The sequence below is a fragment of the Mycteria americana genome, chromosome 17, assembly GCF_035582795.1.
Source record: "Mycteria americana isolate JAX WOST 10 ecotype Jacksonville Zoo and Gardens chromosome 17, USCA_MyAme_1.0, whole genome shotgun sequence".
In the NCBI taxonomy this organism is placed as follows: Eukaryota; Metazoa; Chordata; class Aves; order Ciconiiformes; family Ciconiidae; genus Mycteria; species Mycteria americana.
In genome coordinates, this window is record NC_134381.1 from 14488052 (window position 1) to 14507227 (window position 19176).

General features: G+C 49.1%; 1 long non-coding RNA gene across 3 annotated transcripts in view; it reads left to right on the plus strand.

Annotated features, from left to right (window-relative positions):
- LOC142418257 (uncharacterized) overlaps positions 1 to 18751 on the plus strand; it is a 36450-nt gene extending 17699 nt beyond the window's left edge. Inside the window, exons 3-4 of one of the 3 annotated variants that reach the window (XR_012778227.1) lie at positions 17893 to 18140; positions 18542 to 18751. This is a non-coding gene — a long non-coding RNA (uncharacterized LOC142418257). Of the gene's footprint in view, positions 1 to 17892; positions 18266 to 18541 lie in introns of those variants that run through there. The other 2 variants (XR_012778226.1, XR_012778228.1) reach the window with 2 other exon arrangements.
- The last annotated feature ends 425 nt before the right edge of the window (positions 18752 to 19176 follow it).

Sequence of the window (19176 nt, forward strand, 5' to 3'; positions counted from 1 at the left end):
AATCTGTCTTTGTTTTTTCTTTCTGACTGTGGTATCTGCATTCCCCCCCTCCCCCGCCTCCTTTTTAATGGGCAAAGTATATGCCCGTGTGTTGCCTGTAGAGCAGAGCAACCTCCTTGTTCCTCCTCCTTGTCGGGTCATTTGCTAGATGTGCCGCAGTTTGCCTGGAGCAGTGAGATTTCCTGAGCAACAGATGGTATCGGAGCCTAGAGGTGCCAGCGGCCGCCAAGGACGTGATAGATGTGGTAACACTGCAGGAAGGGCAAATATCCCCTCTCTCCTTTCTTACTTAGCAAGAATGAAGCCTGTACTGGAAAACATAAAATGTATCTGAGAAGAGGAGGAGGAGGTAGGGGACTGCAGGCAGATGGAGGCGGTCCAGGAGGGTCACGCACATTGGCTGGAAACGCTGCCTGCTGCCAACTCCCGGCTGTCAGACGGAGGAGTAAAAAGCACTTAGCTGCACCAGGCAGGACTGACTGAAGCCGCTCTGCAATACGAAGCATCTCTGTAGCTGACATTGCCTGGGGGTGTGTCACTTGCTCTGCGGATCGAGTCCCAAGCTGAAACAGCGTCCTCTCTGGCTCTGGGCAGATCCGCATTTGCGGAAGCAACCCGCAGTCTGTTGGGCGCACAGCTCCCCCTTTCCTCTAAACAGCCAGGAGCAGCAGGTCCCTGAGGCTTGAGGTGGGGAGAAGATGAGCTGCAAGGAGGGGCAACAAAAAGGAAAATAGATCCTTGCTGCACAGCAGAGTTTGGATTTCCTACCGCTAGGCCAATGTGTGAGAAAGTAAGACCCTACATCCCCGATGAGATCTCTCTTTCCTTGTTCTGACGTGTAACCTGGGGAGCATCTCTGGTCTGTGACGGACGGGTACAGCGGACACTGGTGACTGCTGGCTGTATATCTTTGTTAGACCACAGCACTACCCTTGTTCAGCTGCCATCACCGGCTCGACCACTGGATATCCACCCTGAACAGAAAACTGAAATGTAGCCCCGAGAAGAGCAGTTGAGGAAAGGGAAGAGACCCAAGTGGCAGGGAGGGGAAGTGCCAATGTACTGAGAAGTCGGGTCTCTTGTTGAGGTTTTGTTTCACAGTCCAGTGCTATGTTCCTACAGCTGGGGATGCTGAACTGAGATTGGTCTCTTTGGAGAGCGGGAGGGGAAAGGGAGGCTCCTCCAGTTGCAGCCAGCTGTGGTGGAGTATGGTAAGCATTTGGCATCGGTGTCAGGGGGCACTGCTGTGGTTATTTAACCTGGCTGCTCAAAGGTGGGTGCCTGTCTGGTTAGGATGGCAGAGCGCAGAGGGGAGCGGCGCCCTGGAGATGCTCAGGTTCTGTGCTGGGATAGGAAGCCACTAAGGACCTGGGCTCACACAGCCTGGCCAGGTCCACGCAGCAGACGTGGCCTGTGCGGTTTCGGCAGTGTGGCGCCCAGGCTGGGGTGTAGCTGGTGCCGGGTGTCTTGGCACGGCGCTCCCCTGGTCTTACAGTTCTGGAGTTAACTTCCACCTCTGAGCCTTTTTTCCCTCTGGTTATTTCATCCAGGCAAATCAGGTTTAATCCGGGACTGGAGCCTGCTGACTAGACCAGAGAATCCAGTCAGGGTCTGGGATGCCGCACGTTGCATCAGTTGGTGTCGCACACGCTTTGAGATGTTTATTTCACTTGACGTCCTCATGCACTACTAGGTTTCCAGGGCTTCTGAGATTCCTTCATCCTTATTCTGCTGCTTGCTTCCAGTTGCTTGTAATATTGTTTCCCCTTTTCGTGGCCTTTCAATGGACAGGGAGCACGCTTGCTCAAACCCTTCTCGCCTTGGAAATCTAAGAACACGGCTGCAACAGATGGGTCAACGTTGTGTCCTGTGGCCCCGTTGTCCCTTTGGTGTTACCCGCTCATGGAAGATAAACAGCATGCCTCCTCCCATGCACCTTTCTTACATCTTCCCTCCTCCGCTGTTGTGGAATGCTTTCAGGATGTCAGAAACATTCCAGTTTTACTTGGGAATGAGCACGTGACCATCTGAAGCTTTCCATGAGCAAATGGATGAAGAGGAACTGAGTAACCCTGGATTCCATGTGCTCATCAGTTCTGTAGCAGACATTTGGTCGAGTCCCTGCGTAACCAGCTTTGGTGCAAGAGTGAGAGATTAGTCTTTCCCTATGCACCCTTGTGCCCAGAGGAATAGTTGAAGACTCCTAAGTATTTCACTAAAGCAAACTAAAAAGGAAAAACAATTGCACAGGATGAAAATAAATTGGTGGAACTTACTTGCTGTGTGCAAGGTAGGCTTTGCTTTGCTGCATAACTACAGGTTGTATCATGTCCTAAATACTCAAGTTAATTTCTCAAGTGGTATTTCATTATACTAAAATATAGTCTGTCGGAGAGAGATCTAGTTATCTGAACGGTTCCAAATCAAACAAGAAATGGGTAGAATTTTCAATATGTTCCTGTTACGCAGGCATTAAATGGAATTATTTTCCTGCCATTTGTAAGCAAAGTTTCTCTGATCCTTCAAATGATGGACTAACAACTTTCTGATGAGAGTGATTTTTTTAAATTTAATTTCAGCTTTGTAACTTTCCAGAAATAATGGCCATTTTCTCTTATTAGAAGCGATACCCATTTTAATTTCATCTAGCTGAAGGAGAACTTTAAAGGAGCACTAAAGGCTGCTCTAGAAGCTTGTGAGGGCTGGTATATGTCAAAGCTTGCCGGCAGCGCTTTCAAAAAATCAATTGTGCGTCCCAGTTCCTGACAAGCTGAGTATACCCCTGTAACGGCTTGCTAGTGTTTCTTCCTGCTCTGTCTGCAGATCACGGAAGCTGCTTGACGTCTCTGGGAGCGCTTGAGCGGAGACAATCGGGATTGTGGTACACGGGAGTACAGCTTCGATAGATCCTGGGCATTGCCTAGATGCTGATGTGGGAACACTGTACCTGTCTGTAGCTATAGGTGTAACATATCTATTTCCACTTGCTCAACTCCAGCATCCAGAGCACCTTCTCAAAAAGGTGCGCTCGCACAAGCGCGTAAGACTGCGCTAGAGCTGTGGAAGCGCTCGCACCTTAGCCCTTGGCTAACTTGCCGTGCCCATTGCGTGCTCTCGGTTAAGACGCGGTACTGCTTTTCAGGTTGCTCCTGGTCTTGTGCAGTGCGTCAAGCGAAGCATTTCCTCGCTATCCGTGTTTTGTCCAAGTCCACAGCACCCAACATGTGATGTTCTATAAGTAAGCAGGCAGATGATTATGAAATTAGTCACAGAGTGGTGTGAAACCATGATGTAAGAGTAAAGGTGGAGGGATGAAATCTAGAAGCAAGGGGAGGGAAAACGAAAGCGGTATCTTCTGCCTCCTTTTCGGTGGCATTACCTGCCGGTATCTGGAACAGTCTGTTGAATTAAGCCCTGCTCATCCTGAGCAGTGGTCTGAACAGCTTTGCATTAAGGCACCAGTCAAGCACCAGAAACATTAAAAGCTGGCAGGGGAGAGAAGAGGAGTTGCTGACACACAAAAGATGGAGCCGTCTCTCCAGGATCCAGTACTTAGCTCCTCCGCTTTCTAAAATCCTAGCGGCAGTGAAATCACTGTGTCAGCTGCCTGTTCCGGTCGGCCTGGATGTCAGCCTTTACAGTGGAGCGTATCATCCTAGTGGAAGCGGGTTCCGAGACAATATTGAACAAATATGCGCAGCCTGCTAGAAATGCTTGTGAGTTGTGCTGGTGTGAGGACAGAATGTGCCACCGAGTGACACGTCTCGGTGCGGTTGGGAGGGGTGTAGTCTTGCTGGGAGCTGGATGGTTGTGCAGCCTGTGAATCTCTTCTGCATTCAGTGTATCTAAGACCAATAGTAAAATGCAGGGGATCTACTTAGAATCCAGAGAGTCGTCGTGAACTTTTGTCATCTCACTGAGTGTGTAATTCATTAAGAAATCGGTGTCCTGTAGGGGGTAGTGTAATTGGTTGAGCAGGAACCTAACTCCTGTTCCTGTCCTGAACAAACAAAAACCCACAGCGGTGTTGCTGGTGAGGTTATGTCTGTTCATCGTTAAAGTACAGTCCTGCATCTTTAGCTAAAGCTTTGTGTGGGCTGTGGGAATTCCCCGCTCCCTTTCAAGCTGTTCCAAATGTGACTTTTGGATCATGGCAAACATCCTTTACTTACTCTACATGATTGTGTGTGGTAGGTATACAACAGCTTGTTGACAGAATGTGTTGGAAAGGCCTTCTTCAGAAGATGAAGAAGTTACTAGTCACAGGGCTGCTGAAATACATTCTTTGCTGACTTAAAAAAAAAAAACAAAAACAAAAAAAACCCAAAGATTTTTAAAACTATTCAAAAGTCTTCTGTTGTCAGGGTCCCAAATATCGATCTTCAGGTAACAGTGCCCCATGGTCTGAGTTGATATTTGTGCTAGCTACCGAAACATGAGGGGAAACAACAGACAAGACTTGCTTTTAAATTTCAAACCTGTCCCCACAGATCACACTGAAATAAACACAAGTGACCCAACCCCCCTTTCTGTAGGTGCTCAGCTTAGTCTAGTAGTGTGGGTCAACCTTTCCTCCTCGTTTTGTGTGTGTTCAGTTTGGTTTGCTGAACTCCTGGTCTCCAGATCAGAAAACAGTTGTTTCTGTTCCATTTGGCAGTCCTTACTGGTTTCGGATGAGGTGGCTGGCTATTAGCTTGTTCTCTCTGTAGGCACGTAAACATAGACAGACACCTGTGTATCCACGCTGTCCTGGTTTCGGCTGGGATAGAGTTAATTTTCTTTCTAGTAGCCGGTATAGTGCTGTGCTTTGGATTTTAGTATAAGAATAATATTGATAACATGCTGATGTTTTGGCTGTCGCTAAGCGGTGTTTACATTGATCAAGGATTCTTCCCCCCCTTCAGCTTCCCATGCTCTGCCAGGTGCCCAAGAAATGGGAGGGGGCACAGCCAGGATAGTTGATCCAAACTGACCAAAGGGCTATTCCATACCATATGATGTCATACCCAGTATATAAACTGGGGGCAGTTGGCTGGGGGGTAGCGATCATTGCTCGGGGACTGGCTGGGCGTCGGTCGGCGGGTGGTGAGCGGTTGTAATTTTTTTTTTTTTTTAATATATATTTTCCTTTTTTTCCCCTCCCTTGGGTTTTGTTCCTCTCTCTCTCTCATTGTTTTTTTCCCTCTCATTATAATTCATTATTATTATTACTATTATTTTGTTCCAATTATTAAACTGTTATTATCTCAACCCACGAGTTTTCTTACTTTTGCTCTTTCGATTCTCTCCCCCATCCCACCGGGGGGGAGCGAGCGAGCGGCTGCGTGGTGCTTGGCTGCCGGCTGGGGCTAAACCACGACAGTCCTTTTTGGCGCCCAACGTGGGGCCCGAAGGGTTTGAGATAATAACAGATTAACCAGAGCGTATTAAGGAATTTAGATCTGTTAGTAGTTGTGGGACGTGATATTGATTCGTTTGTTCCTAGCATCGGCTTACCTGATCTGCACCATGCTCATTTCTTTGCCGTACATGTTAAAGATTGGTGTTGGTTTTTGCAGTTTGCTGTGGTCTGCTTTAATTGGTGATATTTTGCCTGTGAGATTTGTTATTAAAACAGTGACCTTGTGTTTATTTTGGTATCTAAGTGCTGTACTGAAACCGTTACTGTATGTCGGGTATCATCTTATGGAGACAATTCACAATTATACTTCTTCCTCTGAGAGGTTTTTTATGGAGGAAATGCAGAATTGTACCTTCACTACTTTCTTCTACAATGCTTCCTCCTTCATTACAGTAACTTTTCAGTATTTTGAACAACCTTGGGTAGTTAAGATACTTGTATTGGTATTGTTTGGGAATATTGTTTCGATCTTGTCCAGGGTTAGTAAGCAATTTAAGAATATCATCCAGAGATCTGCCCCACGGCTGGATAGTTATGAGTGGCAGGGTGTGTGGAATAGCATGGGCAAATGCCTAGGGCGGTGGGCACCTCCAGTGTTTTGGAACTTCACCCCTGAACAAGTGCTGAATCCGGAAAAATTAGTAGAATATTTGGAAAAAGTATGCTGTGACTCTGGCAATTCTAAGGAGATACAAATCACTGCAATGTGCTGGGGTCTGGCCCATGCCTACTGAGCCCTGTTTAACGCTACTCAGAACCCTCAAGGATCTGGTGACAAAACAACAGGCACTGCGGTTGCTCCAGCCCCCCCCTGCGACAGGCACTGCGGCTGTTCCGATTCCCCCTGCGACAGGCACTGCGGCTGTTCCGATTCCCCCTGCGACAGGCACTGCGACTGCAGCTGCACCGAACAACTCTGTTACAAGCATTGCGGTTCAAACAGGGAACGAACCCGTGTCAGTATCAGTTGCCCCTATACATAAAAAGAAATCCTGGAAGCGAAAGTCAGCTCGTTTAGAAAGGGAAGATGAAGGAGCAGGGCCATCACAGGGAGAGGAAGAGGAAGAGGAAGAACTCGTAAATGAGACCGAAACTACCCGATCCCTATCCCTGAGTGAGCTGCGAGATATGCGAAAAGATTTCAGCCGTCATCCAGGGGAGCACATTGCCACCTGGCTGCTCCAATGCTGGGATAGCGGGGCCAATAGCCTGGAATTAGAGGGTAAGGAAGCCAAGCAGCTGGGATCCCTTTCTAGGGAAGGGGGCATTGACAAAGCGATTGGAAAAGGGGAACGAGACCGCAGCCTCTGGAGGCGACTCCTGTCAGCTATAAGAGAAAGATATCCCTTCAAGGAAGATGTTGTATACCGCTCCGGGAAATGGACCCCCATGGAGAAAGGTATCCAGTACCTGAGGGAATTAGCTGTGCTGGAAGTGATTTATAGTGACCTGAACGACGTGCGGTCACCCATAGATCCAGACGAGGTCCAGTGCACAAGACCCATGTGGCGGAAGTTGGTACGAAACGCACCACCGTCGTGTGCCAACTCACTGGCAATACTGACCTGGAAAGATCGAGACGGTCCAACAGTGAATGAAGCTGCTAGTAACCTCCGAGAATACGAAGAAAGTATCTCTTCCTCCTTTGTCTCAGCTGTGAGGGAACTGTCCCAGGAGTTCAAACGGTTCAAAGAGGATTTGTCCTACTCCCTACCTATACGGACCAGTGTCTCAGCTATTAGGAGTCAGCGTTCTTCTGCTCAAGAGAGAGGATATAGAGGGTACACACCACGGGGCACCCTATGGTTTTACTTGCGTGACCACGAAGAGGACATGAGGAAGTGGGATGGAAAACCTACCTCCACCCTAGAGGCACGGGTACGTGAGTTGCAAGGAAAAACAATCACCAAAGGGAGTTCTTCCAGGAAAATTGCTGCGCCGGTTTCCAGTGGACAGTTCCCCAGACAGAGTAAGAGGGCTGATTTTACTCCTGATTTTAATGAAGAAATTCCTGACTCATATACACAAGAAAAGGGTAATGAATATTATGACCAGGATTAGGGCGGCCCTGCCTCCAGCCAGGTGGAGGAAAGGGACAACCGGGTTTACTGGACTGTGTGGATTCGATGGCCTGGCACATCAGACCCACAGGAGTATAAAGCTCTTGTAGACACCGGTGCACAGTGTACCCTAATGCCATCAAGCTTCCCAAGGAAGACAAACGCCATCACTCCAAATGTCCCCCCTTCCTTCTTCTTCCCCAGCTTTATATACTGAGCATGACGTCATGTGGTATGGAATAGCCCTTTGGTCAGTTTGGATCAACTATCTTGGCTGTGTCCCCTCCCAGCTTCTTCTGCACCTGGCAGAGCATGGGAAGCTGAAAAGTCCTTGACTAGTACAGCAACAACCAAAACATCTCTGTATTATCAACACTGTCTTCAGCACAAATCCAAAACATAGCCCCATACCAGCCACTACGAAGAAAATTAACTCTGTCTCAGCTGAAACCAGGACAGCTATATAGGGGCAGAACCCATCTGTATTTGAGGAGTGACAGGGGGATCCCAACAACTGACTGTATTGGAGGCCGAAGTGAGCCTAACTGGGAATGAGTGGCAAAAGCACCCCATTGTGACTGGCCCAGAGGCTCCGTGCATCCTTGGCATAGACTACCTCAGGAGAGGGTATTTCAAGGACCCAAAAGGGTACCGGTGGGCTTTTGGTATAGCTGCCTTGGAGACGGAAGAAATTAAACAGCTGTCTGCCTTACCCGGTCTTTCAGAGGACCCTTCTGTTGTGGGGTTGCTGAGGGTCGAAGACCAACAGGTGCCAATCGCTACCACAACGGTGCACCGGAGGCAATATCGCACCAACCGAGACTCCCTGATTCCCATCCATGAGCTGATTCGTTGACTGAAGAGCCAAGGAGTGATCAGTAAGACTCGTTCACCTTTTAACAGTCCTATATGGCCAGTGAGAAAGTCTAATGGAGAGTGGAGACTAACAGTAGACTATCGTCGCCTGAATGAAGTCACGCCGCCCCTGAGTGCTGCCGTGCCGGACATGCTGGAACTGCAATACGAACTGGAGTCAAAAGCAGCCAAATGGTATGCTACAATTGATATCGCTAATGCGTTTTTCTCAATCCCTTTGGCAGCAGAGTGCAGGCCACAATTTGCTTTCACTTGGAGGGGCGTTCAGTACACCTGGAATCGACTGCCCCAGGGGTGGAAACACAGCCCTACCATTTGCCATGGACTGATTCAGACTGCATTGGAACAGGGCGAAGCTCCAGAGCATCTGCAATATATTGATGACATTATCGTGTGGGGCAATACAGCAGAGGAAGTTTTTGAGAAAGGGAAGAAAATAGTCCAGATCCTCCTGAAAGCCAGTTTTGCCATAAAGCAAAGTAAGGTCAAGGGACCTGCACAGGAAATCCAGTTTTTAGGAATAAAATGGCAAGATGGACGTCGCCAGATCCCAATGGATGTGATTAACAAAATAACAGCCATGTCTCCATCAACTAGCAAAAAGGAAACACAAGCTTTCTTAGGCGTTGTGGGTTTTTGGAGAATGCATATTCCAAATTACAGTCTGATCGTAAGCCCTCTCTACCAAGTGACCCGGAAGAAGAACCATTTCAAATGGGGCCCTGAGCAACGACAAGCCTTTGAACAAATTAAACGGGAGATAGTTCATGCAGTAGCCCTTGGGCCAGTCCGGGCAGGGCAAGACGTAAAAAATGTGCTCTACACCGCAGCCGGGGAGAATGGCCCTACCTGGAGCCTCTGGCAGAAAGCACCCGGGGAGACTCGAGGTCAACCTTTAGGGTTTTGGAGTCGGGGATACAGAGGATCCGAGGCCTGCTATACTCCAACTGAAAAAGAGATATTGGCAGCATATGAAGGGGTTCGAGCTGCTTCAGAAGCGGTTGGTACGGAAGCACGACTCCTCTTGGCACCTCGACTGCCGGTGCTGGGTTGGATGTTCAAAGGGAGGGTCCCCTCTACACATCATGCAACTGATGCTACGTGGAGTAAGTGGGTTGCACTGATCACACAACGGGCTCGGATAGGAAACCCCAATCGCCCAGGAATCTTGGAAGTAATTATGGACTGGCCGGAAGGCAAAGATTTTGGAATACCGCCAGAGGAGGAAGTGACGCGTCCTGGGGAGGCTCCACTGTACAATAAACTACCAGAAAATGAGAAGCAATACGCCCTGTTCACTGATGGGTCCTGTCGTATTGTAGGAAAGCATCGGAGGTGGAAGGCTGCTGTATGGAGTCCTATACGACAAGTGGTAGAAACTGCTGAAGGAGATGGTGAATCAAGCCAATTTGCAGAAGTTAAAGCCATTCAGCTGGCTTTAGACATTGCTGAACGAGAAAAGTGGCCAATGCTCTATCTCTATACTGACTCATGGATGGTGGCGAATGCCCTGCGGGGGTGGTTACAGCAATGGAAGCAGAACAGTTGGCAGCACAGAGGCAAACCCATCTGGGCTGCAGCACTGTGGCAAGATATTGCTGCCCGAGTAGAGAACCTGGTTGTAAAAGTACGTCACATAGATGCTCACGTACCCAAGAGTCGGGCCACTGAGGAACATCAAAACAACCAGCAGGTGGATCAGGCTGCTAAGATTGAAGTGGCTCAAGTGGATCTGGACTGGCAACATAAGGGTGAATTATTTATAGCTCGATGGGCCCATGACACCTCAGGCCATCAAGGAAGAGATGCAACATATAGATGGGCTCGTGATCGAGGGGTGGACTTAACCATGGACACTATTGCACAGGTTATCCATGAATGTGAAACATGCGCTGCAATTAAACAATCCAAGCGGTTAAAGCCTCTGTGGTATGGAGGGCGATGGCTGAAATATAAATACGGGGAGGCCTGGCAGATCGATTATATCACGCTCCCACAAACCCGCCAAGGCAAGCGCTATGTGCTCACCATGGTGGAAGCAACCACCGGATGGCTGGAAACGTATCCTGTGCCCCATGCCACCGCCCGGAACACTATCTTGGGCCTTGAAAAACAAGTCCTATGGCGACATGGCACCCCAGAGAGAATCGAGTCAGACAACGGGACTCATTTCCGAAACAACCTCATAGACACCTGGGCCAAAGAGCATGGCATTGAGTGGGTATATCACATCCCCTATCATGCACCAGCCTCTGCGAAAATTGAACGATACAATGGACTGTTAAAAACTACACTGAGAGCAATGGGTGGTGGGACGTTCAAACATTGGGATACACATTTAGCAAAGGCCACCTGGTTAGTTAACACTAGAGGATCTGTCAATCGACCTGGCCCTGCCCAATCAAAACTTTTACGCACTGTAGAAGGGGATAAGGTCCCTGTAGTGCACATAAAAAACATGCTGGGGAAGACAGTCTGGGTTACTCCTGCCTCGGGCAAAGGCAAGCCCATTCGTGGGATTGCTTTTGCTCAAGGACCCGGGTGCACTTGGTGGGTAATGCGAAAGGATGGGGAAGTCAGATGTGTACCTCAAGGGGATTTGATTTTGGGTGAGAATAGCCAATGAACTAAATGGTATGATGTTAACTGCTACATCCAAAATGATTAGTTTGTTATTTTGTAACTAAGCAATATAGAGATAGGAGCGGGGTAGACAATGCCTTAATATTGTGTTTGTACACCTATGGCTATGGATATGCCACTATGCCCAAAGACAATTGGACGAGGAGTAGTACGGTCATGCTGCTATGTTCCCAGTACAGCCCCAGCCCATCTTGACAACGAGTCGAGGGTAGTTAGAATAACTGGTTTGCGTTAAGGGTGCCAAATCATTGTTAGGGACCCTGCATCACGAAGAAGGGAAGCAAGTTACGTAAGCGAGGTGATATTGCACATGTCCAGAAGAAGGGGTCAACTAAAGGACACACCTGTATGACCACCAAGGACCACCAGAGACCTCCACGGAAGCCCCTCGGAGCTCAAGGACACATGCGTAATGACCATGCAAATATGATAATTAGTTCTGGGAAATAGAATGAATATGCATGATCATGCCAGGAAATTTGATGCATATGTACGTAATCAGACAATGTAAGTTTCGGTTGATGTAACCTGGGGTATGCACGCTAGGTGGAACGATTCCCCGTGCGTCCGGCGCCGTATTAAAGAATGCCTGCTTCTTAATACTACATTGGTGTTAAGGAGTTTGATTCGATTTCGGTGACACTGGAACCATACTGACTTTGGCCAGCTCTGTAGCTTGCGATGAACTGTAAAGCAATAAGGTTTGTGTTTTATCTTCCTCTGAGATCGGCCGTTGCTGGAGAAGTTGCACCGAATTAGGAAAACATTCGTAACCTGGCTGGATTCTGGGAATCAAACCGAGAGAGGACTTGGTAGCAGTGGCTCCCAGGTGTTCCTTTCCATTCTGCGAATAAGGGAATTAGGGAGCCGAGAGCAGCGGTGACGTCTCTCTGCTCGTGTGCTGGGCCCTGCAAAGCATGTATTTTTCAGAGCAAGCATTGGAACAGGCTGCCCAGGGAAGTGGTTGAGTCGCCATCCCTGGAGGTATTTAAAGGACGTTTGGATGAGGTGCTTAGAGACATGGTGCAGTGGTGGTTTTGGCAGTGTTAGGTTTACGGTTGGACTCGATGATCTTAAAGGTCTTTTCCAACCTATACGATTCTGTGATTCTGTAAAGGAAGGAGTATCTGTTGCTTGCTGCTGTTCAGAGCAAGGCCTTGCTCAAAGCACGCGTTCTTGCTGTTGCAAGAGTTTGCTGGAAGCATGAGAAATCATTCCTTTACTAGGAAAACAAATCCGGTCAGTCTAAAAACGTGAACGACTGTGCTGGTTTTGCTCCCATTACATTTGGTGACAGTTACAGCCACAGGTAAAGTAGATTTAGACCCGAGCTTAGGACAAGAGTCAGTTTAGAGATCTGCTAATGCAGAGGATTTCTTTTTGTTATAGAAAGGAGTAAAAGTTTGGAAACAATGCCAATTTTTATTTGAACACAAGACCAGTTTAGAATAGCGTTCAGAAGCGTGCCTTTGCATGAAGCATTTGTGTAAATTCACATCTGGTTTACTGGAGATCAAGCAAATTTGAAACGTGTTAAAGTAAAAAAAATGGGGGGGGAGGGGTCCCTGCTACGTTTGTCATACAGCATATTGATTGTAAAATCTGTGTTTTAACATCCGGCCATATAAGAAATTGCCCAAAGTCCCATGCAGTGCCTAGAAACCTGTTGCTGGAAAGCAGAAACAGTTTATTAAGGAGGAAAGTTTATGTTCTTCCTCTTGGGTTGACCTTGGGCAGTTTAAACCTTGTGGTGGGAGAAAATTTGCGGTCAGACTTAAGAACTCAGAGTCTGAGTAAGAGTGGTTAGCGAGGAGAGGCACCGGAGCAAAATCATTGCAGATGGGCTGTCGGGCAGCTGATGCGCACGGTGACGGCCTCAAATGACGTCGACAGCCCTGGCAAAGGAGTTCGGTCTGCTTAGCTGCCTTTGTTAGAGGCACAAGAGACTTGGCATGAAGTAACGGAATCGGTATTTCCGGCTGCCCCGCGACTGCTGACGTGGCTGAAGCGGAGAAAGCACCCGTGCCTTAGGTGGTCTCCCTTCTGTTTGCTTTCTTGCTGCTCTTGGCACATCTCCCCCTTTCAGCCCGTGGGTTTTTGTGAGGGAGCTAGGGGGCTATTTGCTGTTTTCAAAAGTATAAAGAGGAACAAGAGAGCTTAAAGTATGCCCTGAAGCCACCGATAATTAGCGTGGCTGCGCTCCCTATTCACACATCAGGTACCACACCTTGTATTATTTCAAATGCGGGGACACCTTTATTTTGAGCCGAGGGAGGCGTGCTGTCTGTGATCCAGATCTCTGGTCTCTGACAAGTACTTCTGTTTCTAAAGCAAACTTTGACAAAGAGCAAAGAGGAGGAAAATGGACTTTTGAGTGTGGTATGACCTCAGAAAAGCTTCAGTGCCTTTATCTGACTAAGTATTTCACGTGACAAGATGCTTCTGCTTCAGTAAAAGGGGCAGGCAGCCCCTGAAATCAGTGATGATGCAGCAAGCATAAATTTGATCCTTGTAATCATATTTTCAGATTTTCAATAGTGTTTTACATTTTGACATCAGTAGAGCTTAGATGGTTTACATCTGCTGTAGGTCTGGAGCTAAATTTTTTTAATTATGGGTCTGCTCCAAAGATTGTTGATGCCAGGAGGCTCTGGATGAGCTTTAGGCTTTCACAAGTACCACTTTTGGACGAGAAAACGCTGTTTCTGGGATTACAGTGGGCGAACGCAGTAGCATTCTTACTCTGTAATCCCGAACTGTTTGATTCGTATCTGCAAGGAAGAAGACTATATTTGGTACTGGCATGTGTTTTCTGCTTCAAAACGTGAACTCTGCAGCAGCAAGGCACAGTCTAAAGCCCCGTCTTTTCAAAGTCCTGCTCCTCCCTACTTTGTGGTAATAACTGTCTGATCCCTTTCTCGTCAAGGGACAGCACTGCAAACGGAAAGGTTAAATTCTGTTGTGCTTTGCGGGCATATTGCTGCCCCAGCAGTCTGCAGATAGGACAGTGGGAACTACAGGCTATGGGGCTTGTGTATTATGCTTGTACAGTTTTTTCTTTCGGTACGTGCTGTCCAGGAAAGAACGGAAAGTGAGAGCTGAGTTGCCTTAGAGTTATTTCAGCTCCTTCTCCCTTTTGTTGCAAGGAGGCACCGGCACGCTGCTTGCCTCTGTCTGCCGGGGCATCCCTCCCGCACCTTCCTGCTTCTGCAGGCCGTCTGCTGACACTTGCTTCTGCAGAAGCTTCGAGGGTCTTTGGGCAGCTCAGAGGAGTTGAAAACTTAAAGTTGAAATTAAATGTTTAGGGTAATGTTTGTTTTCTAAAGTATGCGTACATATACACTTCAGAATATAGTTTGGTTATTTGCGGTACCGAGAAACGAATCAAATTATTCTGGAATTGCCAATCGCAGGGTTCAACAAGCGCCAGCGCTCCTGACAGCCGTGCCTGGTGCTGAGGCGCTGAGGCAGGAGCGAGATGCCCAAGTTTGAGAGACCCTTCTGGCTTATTTCATGTTCTCTGGACTTGGCCTATCACTGTGAGAGGCTAGACAAGTATTTTCCTTCCCCAGGTAACATACCTGTTGTCTAGCTGATCTCTAATTTCAGACGTCATCATAGGCCTTTGGTAGAGCCGTACGCAGTGACGCGTAGGTCCCTCTTCTGCATGAATTAAACTCATTTGGCACGTTGATGCGTGGCTTGCTTAAGTTCTCCTTTGCAGTACAGACGTACCTGCGATGAACTTCATTACAAGCATACTGCCCTGTCCTCTAGCTACCAAATGCCAAGATGCGTCCAGCATCTTGAAGCAAAAGGCAAATATTATAAAGAGGTAAAGCGAGGAAGAAAAAGACTTCAGACAAGAAAAGACCAGATGTGCAATGTGAACTACGTTGTCCGGCATTTCCGTTTTTAACTGTCAAAGGCAGCAAACCGGAACAGAATTGTGGCTTTGTTAGAAGGAGTTATACTGGCCAGCATTAAAACTTCCTCCTTTGTTTACTATCGTCCCGTCATTGTACGTGATCGAGGCACCTTTCAGCAGCATGGTAAAAGGGATTAGCTTAAGCCCTGGCACTTGATTTTCAACTAGAACAATCTTTTCCTCCATTTGTGAGGCAGACCGACAGGTGCTGTGGGGTAGCTCTGCCAGCCCGATTGCCTCAGATATCAGTATCTTCACAGTGCTTATTAAAATAGGTCATGGATAAGGCAAAAAAGAGACTCCGGGGGAAAGATCTTCCTTAACAGACGTCACAGAAAGGGCAGGTACCTCCTGTGCTGTGGCCTTCTGCACCTGCAAGAGGAGCAGGGAGGAGCGGAGCAGACTTCATCAGGAGCCTGAGCAAGGGACAGCAGGGGATGCCACATAAGAATATACAGTAAGGAGATGCCATGCCTGGCATGTGGTGAGGGGGGAAATGCCACGGAGCAAAGGCAAGCTGGGTCGGTGAGGCTGGCAGCCAGCTGCAAAAGCGCAGGTTGAAAGGAAAGGATGGAGTTCTCTCATCTCGATTTCCCAAGGCGATGCTTTTACATCTGTGTTTGTCAGGTGTGCGTTTCTGTGCTTTGGCGAGATCGTTTTGTTTTCTCCTGTCCTGTAATTGATACTGACGTGAAGGAGAAGATGTGCAGAGAGAAGAAACTGGAAAATGAAATTCTTTCCCTTGTTTGAGCATGGACACACAGAAGGTGTTTTTTTCTGTTCTCAGTGGTCCTGGGCTGGCAGGAGGACTTAGAAAGATCATAGATCAGCTCCAAAGAAGGACTTCAGCTCTCAGGAATTTGCCGAGTAAAGTCAAGTTTCCTTATGAAATAGCGATGCTTGTTTTTATCTCTACATTTTTTTTTGCCTATTTACGATGTTTGATAGGAAGATATTTTTTATCTGCTTGGAGTAAAGGAGTTCAGTGTTTTAGTGGGTCACAGGCTAGGACGAGTCAACATTCTAGTGCTGTTAGAAGGAAAAAAGAAAAAGCCCATGTGAAGCTGTTTCAATAACAGTATGCCTCGTGAGGCACAAGAAGTCATGCTTCTGTTCTCCGTTCTGCTCGTACAGTAATTCGCTTGGAGTGCTGGTCTCTTGTTTTGGAAGCCTCACCTGGAGAAAAGTAGAGAGCGATCTAGTCAGTCTACCCAGTCCAGACAAACTATGAAAATCTCGATTTGAAAATCCTGCCGGGAGAGGTTGAATGAACTGGTTTTATTCGCGTAAAGACTAGATGTAGGCAATCGCATCTTCGTATTGCAGAACTGGGCTGGAGGGGGCACTGCTGTTCAAGGTATTCCTCGTGCACGGTAAATGTTTGATCCTAGGGATTATTTCGGTAGCGCTACTCTTTGTTTTAAATCCATATCCAATTTTCTCAGTGTCCCTTTTTTTAATTTAAAAAATGTAAATGCCATGTGCATCCGTTCAGCAAATCCACAGCTATACAGTGCAACATTATGCATAGACTGATTTGTATATTAACCGCATCCACCCTAAGGTGTGAGTTGCCTTGTATATGCCCGTATCAAAGCATACTCTCAAGCTGTTTACACAAGGTGGCAACCTTTTGTAAATATAGAGACAGCCAATTTTCTAATCCCGTCCTTAAAATCCTATCCTCTGGGAGGCAGTGCCTGGTGGAAAGGTTCCTCTGTTATATTGTACCTAAATACAATAAAGTTGACACATGCCAGCGGCCTGCTGAGAAGGACCTGCTGGGAGAGCTGACAAGCATTGGGTTCTCTCCAGGCTCAAGTCTGTAGCTTCCTTGTTGGGGCAGAAATAGACTGTTACATTCCTCAAGGTGAAATCTTTGCTTGCTTAACTTATTCAGGATCAAAGTAGGGTTTCTTCTGTATCTTTCAGAAGTAGTAAAAGGTTGAAAAGTAAATTGCTCGGGTAAAGCTTTTACCTCATTGCTGAAGTTTCTGTCAAATCTAGACTTTCCAAGAGAACAGCTCGGCCGCTCGGCCCTGCAGCTCAGCCAGTCCGCCCTGTAGATAGGCTGCTCGGCCCTGCAGCTCGCCCGCTAGGCTGCTCGGCCCTGCAGCTCGCCCGCTTGGCTGCTCGGCCCTGCAGCTCGCCCCTGCAGCTCGGCCAGTCGGCCGCTCGGCCCTGCAGCTCGGCCGCTATGCTGCTCGGCCACTCGGCCCTGTAGATTGGCCGCTCGGCCACTATGCCGCTTGGCTGTTCAGCCACTGTGCTGCTTGGCCGCTCGGCCCTGCAGCTCGGCCGAGCTGCAGGGCCGAGCGGCCAAGGTGCAGGGCCTAGCAGCTGAGTGGCCGAACTGCAGGTTCTGGCACACACAGGTGAGGTCCCCGTTCGGGCTTACGTCCAGCAAACTCGGGTGAGGTCCCCGTTTGGGCTGGTGTCCAGCCTACACAGGTGAGGTCCTGGGATACTGCGCCTGCGCGTGCCAGACGCCAGCCCAAAATGGGACCTAGCCTTGCGTGTGACTGACGCCAGCCCGAAGGGGGGTCCTGCCTTGCGCGTGACGGATGCCAGCCCAAAGGGGGTCCTGCCTTGCACGTGCCGGACACCAGCCCAAAGCGGGACCTCTCCTGCGCATGCCGGATGCCAGGCCAAAGAGGACATCATTTGTTTGTGGCAGACACCAGCCCGCAGGGGACCTCGCCTGTGTGTGGCGGATGCGAGCCCGCAGGGGACCTCACCTGGGTCTTGTGCTGGATGCCAGCCTGCAGGGGACCTTGCCTGTTTGGGGCACACCAGTGGCGGGTTGCCAAAAGGCAAAGCAGGGTCATAGCAGAGTTTTCCTTTCTGGGGATGGGCTCAGCCATCTCCTGCACAAATTTCTGTTATGTAGCATTTGGGATGGTAGCTTTCTATTGATTTCTTGAAGAACAAGAGGATGATGGAGCACGTTACAAGAGCATAATCATTTTCTCTTCCTTTGGCAGTACAGGCACCCAAGGCCAGCCCGCATTCAAGGAACAGCACGAGGATTATCTGTGTCGACTGTCAGCAGAGGAAGGAAGCTTCTTTTGGAGGCTGAGGCGATGAAGCAGAGTCCTTAATTGTTCTGTTTGATTTTCAGCATGGGTGCGGGGAGGGCCTGGGACATGCAAAACATGGTCCCGGAGAGGGGAGCTGTCTGTTACGTGGGAGGCTGTGAGAGCTATCATGGACACCACTGGACTGGCATCCTGTAAGGATGCTTTCACATGTTTTCTTGTTTAGAGGCCAACCTCGGCTTTGGGCTGTAAACTAAAGTCTGCCAGGCCCGTGCCAGCTTGGTGGCAGCATCTGCCCACGGCAGCACCAGCTTGGTGGTGGTGTGTGCCCATGCCTGTGCCAGGTTGCTGGCTGTGCCTGGCTTGTGAGGCTTGGGGTAATTGGCCCCCTGTTCCCCATGGCGTGGGCTCCAGCTGTGGCCCGGGGCAGCACAGGTGGGACCCATGAGGTGAGGATGGGGCTGGGCCCAGGGTTTAAAAAGGGTGAAGATGAGGCTGGCCCTGCTGTGCTGAGGGGCTCTACATGGGGAGGGTCTGCCTAGGCATGCCTGCCTGCGGGAGCTGGCTGAGGAGTGAAATGAAGGGGCTTCCCCAGGCAGCTGCCTCCAGCAAGGAACGGCCGGTCTCCACAGCTGGGAAGGATCCCTCCCAGCCATCCCCGACAGAGCACACCGCCAGCACACGGTGCCGGGAGCTCGGTGCCCCTATCGGCTGCACGCGTGAGCCACCGTGTCTCTGGCAAGCCTCTTGGGAGAGGAGCATTGAGGCACCTGGGCGGGCGAGGCAGCTGGCACTGTGGAGGAGGAAGGGGCAGAGGCTGAGAGAGAAGCCTCAGGGCGCCGAAGGTCTCCCGGCGGTGCCGGGAGCTGCGGTGAGTCGCGCATCCCTCGCGTGTGTCCAGGCCTCTCTTTGCCGTGCTTCTCCAGACCTCTGCCTGCCTCCTTGCCTGTACCTGCCTCTGTCTCCCTTTCAGGCTGTTTGGCTCCCCAAAGCTTTTTGCCCGTCTGCTAGCACTGCCCTCCACACCGTCACCTTCTACATTTCCTTTCTGTGCCTCTCCCTTTCCAGGTCCCCACCTGCTATTATTTCACTCTTCCCACACTGCCTTCTTCCGCATTGCTGAGGAAAATGGCGTTTCTAGGTCTCCCTCTACGCAGTGACCTGTCTCTCTTTTCAGTGACTCCCTCTGCTCTGCACCTTGTCTTTTTTTTTCTAGTTAACTGTCCCTAT